We start from the raw sequence: 11,767 nt of genomic DNA, 5'->3' as shown, positions 1-11,767 counted from the left end.
TGTGTTTTGTGGACTTTGAGAAGGCATTTGACTGTGTCCCTCGGAGTGTCCCTTGGTAGCTGGGGTGTCTGGCTCATTGCTACAGGCCATCCTTATACATAGGGATGGGTACTGGTTCTGACATAAACGGTAGTAACCAGACCGAAAAGCAGCGCACATTTCGGTGCTTTATTTCAGTGCTTTTTTTTTTTTTCTTGAGATGTCATACACTTTGGATTCTAGCCAATCATTTTACCTTTACAAGGATAGTAGGCGGGCCCAGGTACGTACGTTCTTTTAGAGCAGAGCTACATATTAAAAATACCCAAGGCGAAGCGGTCAAAAGTCTGGCTGTACTTCACAGCAAAAGATGCAAACTCAGCAGCCTGCAACAAGTGCTTTAAGCCCCACGCCCCCGGTACCGCGAGCAAAAAGGAGGAGATCACTTTTGATCGGTTATAACACGGGGTGAGAAATATAAGTCCAGACGTGTGGTATCCACAGAAACCTCTGAATCTCAGCTAAAATGTCATATAAACCATTTCTACAACCACCAAACTCAACGAAAACAAGCCATGATTAAACGAGCAGTTATGTAAATGCGCACAAGTCTGCTAAACAAACAAGGCGAACCAGAAATTCTCCAGACTTCATGTAACCGGATAAAGAAAAGCTGGTTATCTTCCAGAGCTATCACCAATTCCAAACACCAAGTTTCACCACACTCTGACCAAAATTCACTGAATGAGCAGCAAAAGAAGACCACAAAAACACACAGCGGCGCAAATGCGCTAAGACAGAAATTGGCTTACCGTCCATATTTCCTCCGTTATTTTCGCCGGTAGCCATGTGATTATCAGCAGTTACCACGCCTACCTAGCCGCATCAGAGTCGTTTTCCGTCAACAACCTCCATTTTAGACCCACCTATAGACACGTGACTGGACAGACGTCACATGCAGTAAATTTGGGCCCACGTGGGTTTTGGCATTACAACGTCTGATTGGTTGACGTAACGTGAACGTGGCATCGTTACTGTGACTCTATTGGCTCAAACAATTAAAAAGAGGTGTCAATCATGCAAATTGACCAAAAGAAACCAAAGTTACAGCCCCTCAGAGTTTAAAGGGCCAGAGGCCAATTAAGCGCTCCATGGCAGAAAAGGCCCATTACCATGTAAATGTATGGTTAATTCTTCAAAAACGCATTTTTAAAAAAAAGCATTTTTAGGCATGTTAATAAAATTAATTAATGACTGCTCTTAAATACCTAAAAAAATCAACTGGCATGGTGTCCAATTGTGTGCAAGAATTGGACATTTTTGTACGTCTGGATATTCATGTATTGACAGCGCTGTAATTTTTCACTGTTTCACTTTAAAAACATAAATCTTTGCACAGATGATGTTTATATGTGGTGACGGTTCTAATCATTTTGCAGAAAAAAAGAGACTGCTAAAAATAAAAACATGAGAGGTTTTTGGACGAAGTTTGTGTTCTCCATTCTTTAAGCACCGGTTCGAGCACCGTTTAAGCACCGGCACCGTTTCAAAAGTACCGATTTGGCACCGGTATCGGATAAAACCTAAACGATACCCATCCCTACTTATACAACTGTTGCAATAGCTTGGTCCACATAGCTAGCAATAAGTTGAAGTCATTTCTGGTGGTTTATGGACGCCACCAGGGCTGCCCTTTGTCATCGATTCTGTTCAGAATTTTTATGGACAGAATTTCTTGGTGTAGCCAAGCAGTGGAATGCTTTTACTTGTGTATGTAGGAGTGATGGGAGAAGGGAGATCGACAGGCAGATTTGTGCTCTGGCTGCAGTGATACAAACGCTGTACCGGTCTGTCATGGTGAAGAGAGAGCTGAGTGTAAAAGCAAAGCTCTGAATTTATCGGTCGATCTACGTTCCTACCCTCACCTATGGTCACGGGCTGTGGATGGTGATCGAATGAACTACATCGTGGATACAAGTGGTGGAAATGAGCTTTCTCCAAAGGGTGGCTGGCCTCTCCCTTAGAGAGGCTGACTCCACATTGAAAGGAGTCAGCTGAGGTGGTTTGGGCATCTGACAAGGATGGCTCCTGGGCGCCTCCTGGGTGAGGTGTTCTGGGCATGTCCCACCAGAGAGCAGCCCTGGGACAGACCCAGGACACACTGGAGAGATTATATGTCTTGACTGGCCTGGGAATGCATGGTGTGTTCCCCCGGACAAGCTGGAAGAGGGGAGAGGGGAGGTCTGGGCTTCTCTGCTTAGGCTCCTGCCCCCATGACCCGGCCCCAGAGATGCGAAAGAAGATGGCTGGATGGATGGATAGATGGATGGATGGATGGATAGATGGAGTGTACTTGGGTGTCAAAGGTTAATTCGTAATCCATCTTGCAGCATTCTAGCCTCCATTTCTATGTGTACATGTCTCCACAGCAGAATCACTGTGGCGACCATTGTAAAGCTTTGATTATACTCCATTCTGAACACTGACAGCTGTCGACCTAATGACAGCTACACCAACAATACATGCTTCTCAAGGCAGCGGACTTCAAATGGACATCAAAGAAATATAATAGGAATTACTACTTGGCCATTAGGTACCCAGGTGTCTGTGTCTTTAATGGAATATAATCTAGGATCAACTTCTGTGGTATGGGCGCATGGTATAGCTGTCAGTGGAACAGGTCATGTGATGTTTATTGACGATGTAAATGATAATAGAAAAAACAGGCTGAAAACTGAAATGAACATTTCTATACTCTTTGCTCAGACTCAGCCAAATGCTGGAAAAGCGACTGTACAGCACTTCAAAGTGCAAATGGATAAACTTATTTAACTTAATTTTATTATTATGTGTATAACCTTTTTTGTTTTTACTAAACCAATAAAATAATATTTTATTTCTTTTTTAACATGGCGGTAAACTTCTACACGACCTCTATGCAAGAAGTAAATTAGCATATGATCCAAACTAATGAGCAAACAAATGTATATTGAAAGAAAGCGTCAAAAGTCAAAAGTATTTAATACTGAATATCATTCAGTGGTTTTCCCTAACAACTCATCTCTTTGGCAGATATTTGATATTTAATCAGCTACCTGAAAATGGATGTATGAACAGCAGTTATTACACTTATTGTAATTACTATTGTGTTTGGGCTTTAAACTGATTCTAAACAGAATATTAAACTCCATTTAAGTGTAGCCAGTGTGGGTCTGTGTGTCTATGGTGAATCGAATGCCTGAAGTGTATGCTGGTTTAAATGCTAACAAATTTTTACAGTATGATGTAGAAACCACAATGTATTTAACCACACTGCATGCATTCCTTTTCCCTGTTGAGCTGTTGTGGAATTGTCGAATAATGGCAGGTTAACCAAGTCGAAGTTCTTGTAAACATTAAAGTCTAAAATATCTGCTTTGTGTTGTTTATTCATGTCATGTTGCATCATTTACAAAGTTCTATTGCTACAATATAGGAAAACTGTCACCTAGACGTGCTTGATGAAGCTGTAATTATGACCTCTACAGCTGCTGTGTAGGACATTTTAGCAGATAAACAAAATCTCAACAATATTCAAAAACTGAGGAGAAAAAAATAGATTCTCACCTCAAGTCTCTGCAGCTTTAGTCCCTGTGACCTTCTGCCCAAGCCAAGGAAAATTTATATATCTGAGCTGCTTGTGCAACAGAACTGAGGACCTGCGGGTTGAAAGATGAGTAAATGTATAACTGTACATGTCTGACTAAACTTTTCGTTCTGTTCACTCTTTGCTCTCTTTACCTAATGTAAATAAAAACCTTCCAAAGATTACTATGGCTTTCGATACATGCCAAAAACAGCTGCTATGACAGTATAGCTAAACAAGTATGTATTGGAGTTTTAAGATTGGGAGGAAATTGAATACAACCCCTACCATGAGAACGTACATAGAGAGAAACTGACGAGTAGAGCGTGTAGCCCCTTTGCTGGCTCATTCATGTTCTTAATTCTTGCTTCTCAATTCTTTCCTACAAAAAGTAGCTTAACTATCTGAACACTGAGACAGTCAGATATTCAGTTCAAACTGCCTCACCACTGGAAAATCTTTTAAATCACTGAAACATTTAAAACCAGGGGAAGCTGATACAGTGATAGTGTGTCAACAGCATTCCACCTGGAAAAACAAGATCAGTCCAGTGAAAATCATATCCAGTTTCTTTCAGCTACCTATTAGTGTCTTGTTGTCTACCAAACATTTTCTTGACTCTCAGTTGGTTGGGACGGCTCCTGGTTGACTGTCATGGGGGTGTAATGGGGATGAAAAGCTTTACACTTGCTGGTATGGGGATTTGTTTACTTTTCTTGTACTGTGCTGCCAATTTAAGATTTATTTGACTTGCTTATTAGTGTTTGGGTTTTTAATTTCCTTTCAAACTGAATTTTAGTCTTTGTGTAAGAGTAGCCAGTGTGTGTGTTGTTGCGTGTATACGTGCCTAATAAAGATATGTTGATATTCTATCACACTATATTTGCTACACGTAGCCATTTCTTCCAGGAATTGTGAAGTAATGATCAACACAAGTTACAGCATCAAAGCTTAATTAGTTTTCTTGCTAAACCGTTTGCCCCATGCACTGCAGGTTGGTAAACACACAAATTCCTATACTAATGAAGCAAGAAAAGATGACGTAATATATTTCAGGAATTTGAATAAAATGCATTCTCTAGGCTTAAAGCAGTGTCTCTGTTTTAGATTATTTGTCTTAAACTGTAAATAAAAAACACGAAATGAGCCATTTATATATGACCATGGCAAAAATATGTGTGCTGAGGATTAGACCTCTATAGTCTTTCTGCAGGCCTGTTTAGGGAGCAAGAAAGGTCCATAAAATGTAAGAGAAATGATACAGATGCAGACCGTAAAATCGATCCTTACCTCAGACCCCAATAGACTCCAGTTGTGTTGTATAATGGGCTCACATACTGAACACCCTGTATGCAGGACTCATTATGAAATTTTTTTGCCACTCCTACCCCCCCAAAGAGGATTTCAGCCAGAGCTTCTTAGAGTATCCAAGCTAATTGCAACAGTTTCCTTTAACCCTTTCATACATAGTGTTTATTATTGTTTATTACTAATTACTAAGTAAATGCTCAGACGACACAGTCATTGTTCAGAAAAGTTAGTCAATTCTGACTGCAGAACAATCCCATATGGAAAAGAAATAGTAAAAACTTATAATAGACTTGCATAAGATGTGGCCTACTCCATATAGTGAATCATATAAGGCTTATATGATTTACTCATGAAAGTGGCCACTTTCTCATTACTTTCATATATTGTTTTAGTAAGTACCCAAAACATAGAAGTTTCATTTATGTAATTTTTCAAGGGATCTTACATCTGTTTTCACTCTTGTATGCTTTTCATACAAATTTCACACAAGACAGATACAAACTTTATAAGATTTATATATATCTTTTCCATATGGGATATTAAGAGCACAGATATTGATTGATGGAACAATATAAATACCATGGAATGGCCAGTGGCAGTAATTTTTGGTAATTCATTACCATTATGGAAGCAGTGGTCAAGAAGAGTGATCAGCAGCTGTACTTTTTCCGTGAGGTAAGTTTTTCATGAGGATAGAAAAATAATCACCATTATCTTTTATTGGTAGATTGAACTGAATTGGTTTTAACATTTCCATTTTTTCCTGAATGTTAGAACCAAGAATAATATATATTTTAACAAAGTTGTAAGGGTAGCCAGCAAAACAATAGGTCTTCCACAGACCTCGCTATTTACCATATATCAGCATATAGTGCAAAAGTGAAAATGGAGTTGATTGATCCTAATCTCACAGATTTCATAACAAAAAAATGCATCTTGAACATTGGAACAGGTACATTAGACATTAAAATGCTATCCACCCCACTTCATTATGGACCACTCCTGGGTCCACAGTGCTATCAGGCTTTTTTGCAACTTGTTACATAATGCTGAGAATCAAGTGTATCAAACAGCTGCTGAACTGCTGTTCAACTGCAGCTTAGCAAACAAGTAGACCAGGGAATGAGTAAAAAACAGTAAAAATAAATGCAGCAACACAGAAATTTGCTTTTTAATTAAAACTAACCACAGTATTTGAGTATTATTAGAGTTTTCAGAAGCTGTGAGTATTTAGAGCTTTTACTTCGAGCTTTTCTGTCAGTTATTTCTCTGCTTTTACTTTTTGAGTTTTTTGTTCAAATTTTCTAGACCTTAGTTGAAAATTGCTTTGTTTAGGTGTGTGTCTATCCTTTAATATTATCACATTTGTTAGTTACTTCTTGTTTTATTTTGTGTACTATTTGTCTCTTGTATTTAGTTTCACTACCCCATGTCTCATTATCTTGGTTATTTGCACCTGTGTGCAAATAATCCGGTAAGTAGCGATATTTATACATACAGAGCTACTTAGCAGAAGTAGCACTGTGTTTATAAATAGCTTCACTTTTCTTTTTGTTCCTTGTAAGAGCATCTGTGTCCCTTCATACTCTGATAGATGCACTGGAAAACAGCTTGGGGTTAGCATCTTGCCCAATGATATTTGGCATGTAGAAGTTGAATCACTAGAGTGTTGCGAAAACTGGTACTTTGACACCTAAGATGTGAGTCTCTGGAGATGTAACAATCGAGGTGAGGGCTTTAGGGGTATGTGGTATCAGGCCTGTTTTTGAGGGGCTATCCATTCCCTATACAACAGTGTAACCTTGGTTCACATTGTTGGTGTTGGATTCTGCTAAAGCTGCCCTCTGTCACTGATTCTGTTCATAGCATTTTATTATCAGTTCAATCCAATTTATATTTTCATAGCACCAAACCACAATAACACTTACCTCAGGGCATTTCATATGGTAAATTAAAGACCCTTCACTAATAGAGACTAATTAGAATTTCGAAGCTAAGTGAGTGACAGAAGGTGATGGGTTTGGTGGTTTCTTATCTCTGCATTTTGAAGATAATGTAGCTTGACTTCAAACTCCAGCTGACACTGGAGTGGTTTACAGAGGGGTTGGGGTGGTTCTGTCAATGTTATGTCATTTTTCTGTTGTGAAGAAAGCTGAGACTTCCTCAAGTCTTGAGGTACTTTCATTTTCACAAAATACTTAACATCTAATAAGTGCCTGAATTAACCATGAATTAAAATAAGAAAATAATATTCATGAAACATCTATTAACACACTCAACAGTGATCTGATATCTTAATCATTATATATACACTTTAGAATTTCTAAATGATACCATGAACACATTATATATGAGCTTATTAATAAATAGTAAACATTTCTGTACTTATACATGACATACTAAGGAGCAGTATTGCTTTATTACTTACTAATACCTTATTAACACGTAATAGCGTGATGTTATTAAGTGTTACAATAAAACAACCCTCTCCACTGTTTAAAGTTCATTGTGGTTATGTTGTCCTGATTTAGGTGTTTATTGTGTTTGGACTTAAGGCAATTCAGAATAATGAACTGCATGGTCAGAGTTTGTTAAAATGCCTAGTAAGGATGTATATAGGTGTTATGCTACACTGCATGCCTTGCTTTTGCCATATTTACCTTGTTATTTTCTCTAATTATTAATTAATGATCAGCACAAGTTGGCTAAGTTAAAGCTCTTGCACAAGCATCAAATCCTTATGTATCAGGTCTGCATTATTTAAGTATGTAGTTTTGCTGTTATATTTAGAGCATGAACAACAAGTTGTGCATGCAAATGTTTTTAGAATAACATTAAGAAATGCTTGACAGTCAGTTTTTATATATAAAATTAAAGTACATTTCGATGTTCAGATTTAAATATCTGCTGGGCACACAGCTCTGTGTACTTTATAAATGATTGCATTATCTTAAACTGTTGTTTTCATTATTACCGCACCCAACTGCAAAGTATACACAGGATGCAACAAAATCGTGACCTAGATCTGCTGTATGAAGCTGTGGATTAGATGTCTGTAGCTTTGGAAAAAAAAAAGCTGTGCATAAGAACGTGAAAACTGAGCACACAGAAACTGTTGAACCCCCACCTTGATAACCTTGTCTAAACCACAAAAACCGATACACAGACGTAAGAAAACAGCAGAGTTTCTCATAAACACTGTTATGTTTGAATACTAAGAAGGAGTGTCCAAGAGAGCAATCAGGTTTCTCCCTGTTGTTGCTTCTCTTCTCCTCTAATTTTACCTAGCTTGTCAGCTGAGATAGTATAGAATGAACTTCAAATTATAACAGGTGAGATTGTATTAAATGAGTTACTTACAGCAATGACAAATCAAATTTTAAAAAAACCCCAAAAAACCAGGAAGTGAAAACACACGTGTCAAAACCTACGAAAGGATCCACTGAGGCCACTGATTTCTGTACATTTTTTTTCTTATCTAATGTTATCAGACTCTACCACTTTTGCAATATTTGTCTTTGTGACTCACTTGCTTTTACACAAAGAAGCCAAGTGTGTCGAAACAACAGATGGACACTTTGCATTATTCAGAGGTGTGGCAGCTCCAGTCAGGGCTTTTGAGAAAATGAGAGATGCAGAAGAGCACAAGATGACGTATGTGCCTCCAGAGTCAGCAGCTAGTTGTCGAAAATGCACCTGTGCACACAATGGTTGTTTTCCCTCTTTCAGCTACACTGGCCTCATGACCTTATGACCATGTCCAAAGAGCACTTAGATTCTTCTGCTCAAAATGTACGCACAAAAAATGGATGACACTTTAACCAGGAGATGAGGCTATAAGCTATGAAGGTTTTTTAGAAACAAATTGTTGGTAATACATGTGCTGAGATTTGTACTATCTTTTAAATGGTTTCCTTAACTAGGTTTTCTTACACGTGAAGGACTTTTATTGTTCTGCTGCACATCTTGTCAGTGTTGCTATCTTCCCAGAGCTCTGAAATAGCAGACATATGGGCTTGATCTGGACTAGTTTTGACATAACTCAGTTGGTTATTGGAATAACCTATTAAGTTATATTCTGGTCTCTAACATCTGACCTTAAATTTTTTAAGCAACAGAGGAGTAGCCATATTTACCAGAGTCAATGCTTACAGTCAAGGACAAATTTGGCCATAGAAAACTGTAGATGTGGGCCTCAGTAGGGTCAAACATTTATTGTTATCTGGGATTTGACTTTTGAATTTTTAGCAAAAAACAGCCGAACACCGCTCCACCTGCTAGTTCTGTTCTTTGAAAGTAAGGTGGAAGAATATTTGCCACTCTGAAAATAAAGGTGATGATATAAAACTTTAAATAGAAATAAAAACTAAAACAAAAAAAGAAAATAAAGTAACACAAAACACTGCTTCTTACTTTGTATCTTTTACTTATTGTCACATGATAAAGTTTATTATCACATCTATTCATGCTTGGACTTCTTTGTCTTCAACAAAAATGTAATTAGACATTGACAAGAAAACCAAACTAAAGCAATGATAAGCAAGCCAAATACTACAAGGATTGCCATCACATCTAGGCAATGATAGGCATACCAAGGCAGCTTATATGGCTCAGTGCGTAGATGTGCTGCACCCTTGTGCCTCATGACATACTCTATCCAGAAAACAGCAGTATCAAGAGGCTTCATGGGCTGATCATGATGAAGTTGTGACAGTTTGAGCATATTCTGTTTGTAGGGCTTTTCTGGGTCCAAAATATTCTTCAGAACACTTGTCATGAGTCAACATCCAATTTTGTCACGTCAACTATTTCAGCCACTCCCCTGGCCTCCATATGCACCACGTTGTCATACTGGTCAAAGATGAGTGGAATGGCCAGAACTGGCACACCATGGTAAATGGCTTCGTACAGGCCATTGTGCCCCCATGTGTGACAAAAACTTTGGTTTTGGGGTGGCCTAGTAGATCATTCTGAGGCAGCCATTCAACCAGCATGGTGTTGTTTCCCAGAGTGGCTGGTCTTTTCCCAACATGTCTCCACACAACCTTCTGAGGGAGGCTGGCAAATGCTGAGGCAAAAATCTCTGTTAACTCAGGTCCAAGGTCACTCAGCAGGGTGCCCAATGTCATGACGATCACCCCATGTTCACCAGAACTCTGGACGAATTCCTCAAACTCTGATGGGAGAGACTTTGAAGGCTTACCTTGGAAGCCTCCGATGTAAACAACATTGGGCATGGTGGGACGAGGGAACTCAAATGTAAAGTCAACACGCACAAGCCAGAGGTCAGCCTTTTGGACTAGAGAAATGAGCTCAACATCTTTTCCAAAATAATGATCACACAGAGGTTGGTAACATGGACTGGCAACATAGTAGTGCATGTAAATCAATATGCTGTGATAAAATATATTTCTGATTCTTTGAAAAAAGTCCATTTTGTCAGAGTTATGGGAGAACAATGCAGGAACATAGGACAATGGATTAGGAGCGATGGCAAGGTGTGCCTCTCCACTGAAAAACCAGCGTACATTGTAAACCAAGGGAAGTTGAAGATAATTTGCCAATTGCAGTCCACCTGGAAATGCAGGATCAGTCAGACAAAGATCATATCCAGTTTCATTCAGCTCTTTAATCAGTGTCTTATTCTCAAAAATCCTGCTGACAAGCTTTGTCACAATTTGGTGGTTTTCATGTACCATTTTAAAAAGGTTGCTGTAAAACTCAGTGAATGTCCATAGTGAACTTTTGCGCCGGATCTCAAGTGACGTCTTCAGGAATGAGGTCATGAAGTCTTGACTTTCTATGTTTTGGGACTGTTCCTGGGTAATTGTGATGGAGGCAGTAGTGGTTTTAGATACGGGCGACACGGGCGGTTGCCCGGGGCGGCATCGTGGTGGGGGGCGGCATCACGGGCATCGGCAAAAAAATAAGATTGCTCGTACTCATGCTGCCCCGACATCATGCCAGCGCATATTGGGAATGTCAGCACCGATCGGCTTTCTATCGCCCATTTGCTGGGAGGGCGCCCTCCGTTTACGAGGTGCGCCTGCTGCTTGCGGCACAGGGAGGAGAGGGTGGGGCGGCGGGGGATTCTCTGGCTGGCTGGAGCAGCAAAAATTACCAACTCGCAAAATAAAACAAAATAAAAACAAACCAACAAACACGAAAACACCGGACATTATGATACAGACTTATAATTTGCACAGATGTTTTTTCAAAATTTTCTATGCGCCAAAAGTGAGCGCGAGAGCCCTCGGTGCGCCTGCTCGCTGCTGAAGTCAAAGTAAACTTTATTGTCATCTCCGCTACATACAGTTCAGAATATAGAGAGACGAGACGACGAGGCCCAGTTACAGCAGTGCAAGTAAACGAACAATAAATATTTAAGAGTAAAAAAATAAATATACACTTTAGGACTCGGGGTAAAGGGATCAATAACAATTTAAAATGTATATTTTATATTTTGTTGATTTAAAGTCTCACCTACAACCCGTTTTTAAAGTTTTAAAAAAAAAGAGAAAAGAAGAGGAGGAGTGTAGCGAGAGGTGGAATTGCTTGCTTGTTTATTAAAGTGCTTGAAAAGTTTACAGAGCAATGTGATCGGCTCGCGATTCAAACTCTTAAAACTTCACAGGCTCTAAAGCAACAAGGGGAAACTCGTTGTGCTGCGGTCAACAAAAACTACGGCTACCCAGCCCTCCTCTCTGTCAAAATCAAACCAGTGAATGACAGACTGACAACGCCCTCTTAATGTCACCGCTACCACCCACGTGACTCCCGTTACACATCACCATAGCAACCAAACAAATGAAAACCCAGTGATCATTAAAATTCAATACATTTAATTATGGC

General features: G+C 39.2%; 1 protein-coding gene and 1 pseudogene across 4 annotated transcripts in view; both read right to left on the bottom strand.

Annotated features, from left to right (window-relative positions):
- Nucleotides 1-11,767, bottom strand: part of LOC120435060 (UDP-glucuronosyltransferase 2B20-like) — a 31,993-nt gene that overhangs the window by 15,103 nt on the left and 5,123 nt on the right. For 2 of the 4 annotated variants that reach the window (XR_005609498.1, XM_039603864.1), the window contains exons 1-2: nucleotides 8,276-8,346; nucleotides 3,586-3,677 (exon numbers count right to left, since the gene is read on the bottom strand). The gene's annotated coding sequence lies outside the window, so the exon portion shown is untranslated. Of the gene's footprint in view, nucleotides 1-3,585; nucleotides 3,678-8,275; nucleotides 8,355-11,767 lie in introns of those variants that run through there. The other 2 variants (XM_039603865.1, XM_039603866.1) reach the window with 2 other exon arrangements.
- Nucleotides 9,689-10,296, bottom strand: LOC116322697 (annotated as a pseudogene).

The sequence above is a fragment of the Oreochromis aureus genome, linkage group 20 (assembly GCF_013358895.1).
Source record: "Oreochromis aureus strain Israel breed Guangdong linkage group 20, ZZ_aureus, whole genome shotgun sequence".
Lineage (NCBI taxonomy): Eukaryota > Metazoa > Chordata > Actinopteri > Cichliformes > Cichlidae > Oreochromis > Oreochromis aureus.
Note: the sequence above shows the minus strand (reverse complement) of the source record. Positions and strands in the feature narration are given on the sequence as shown.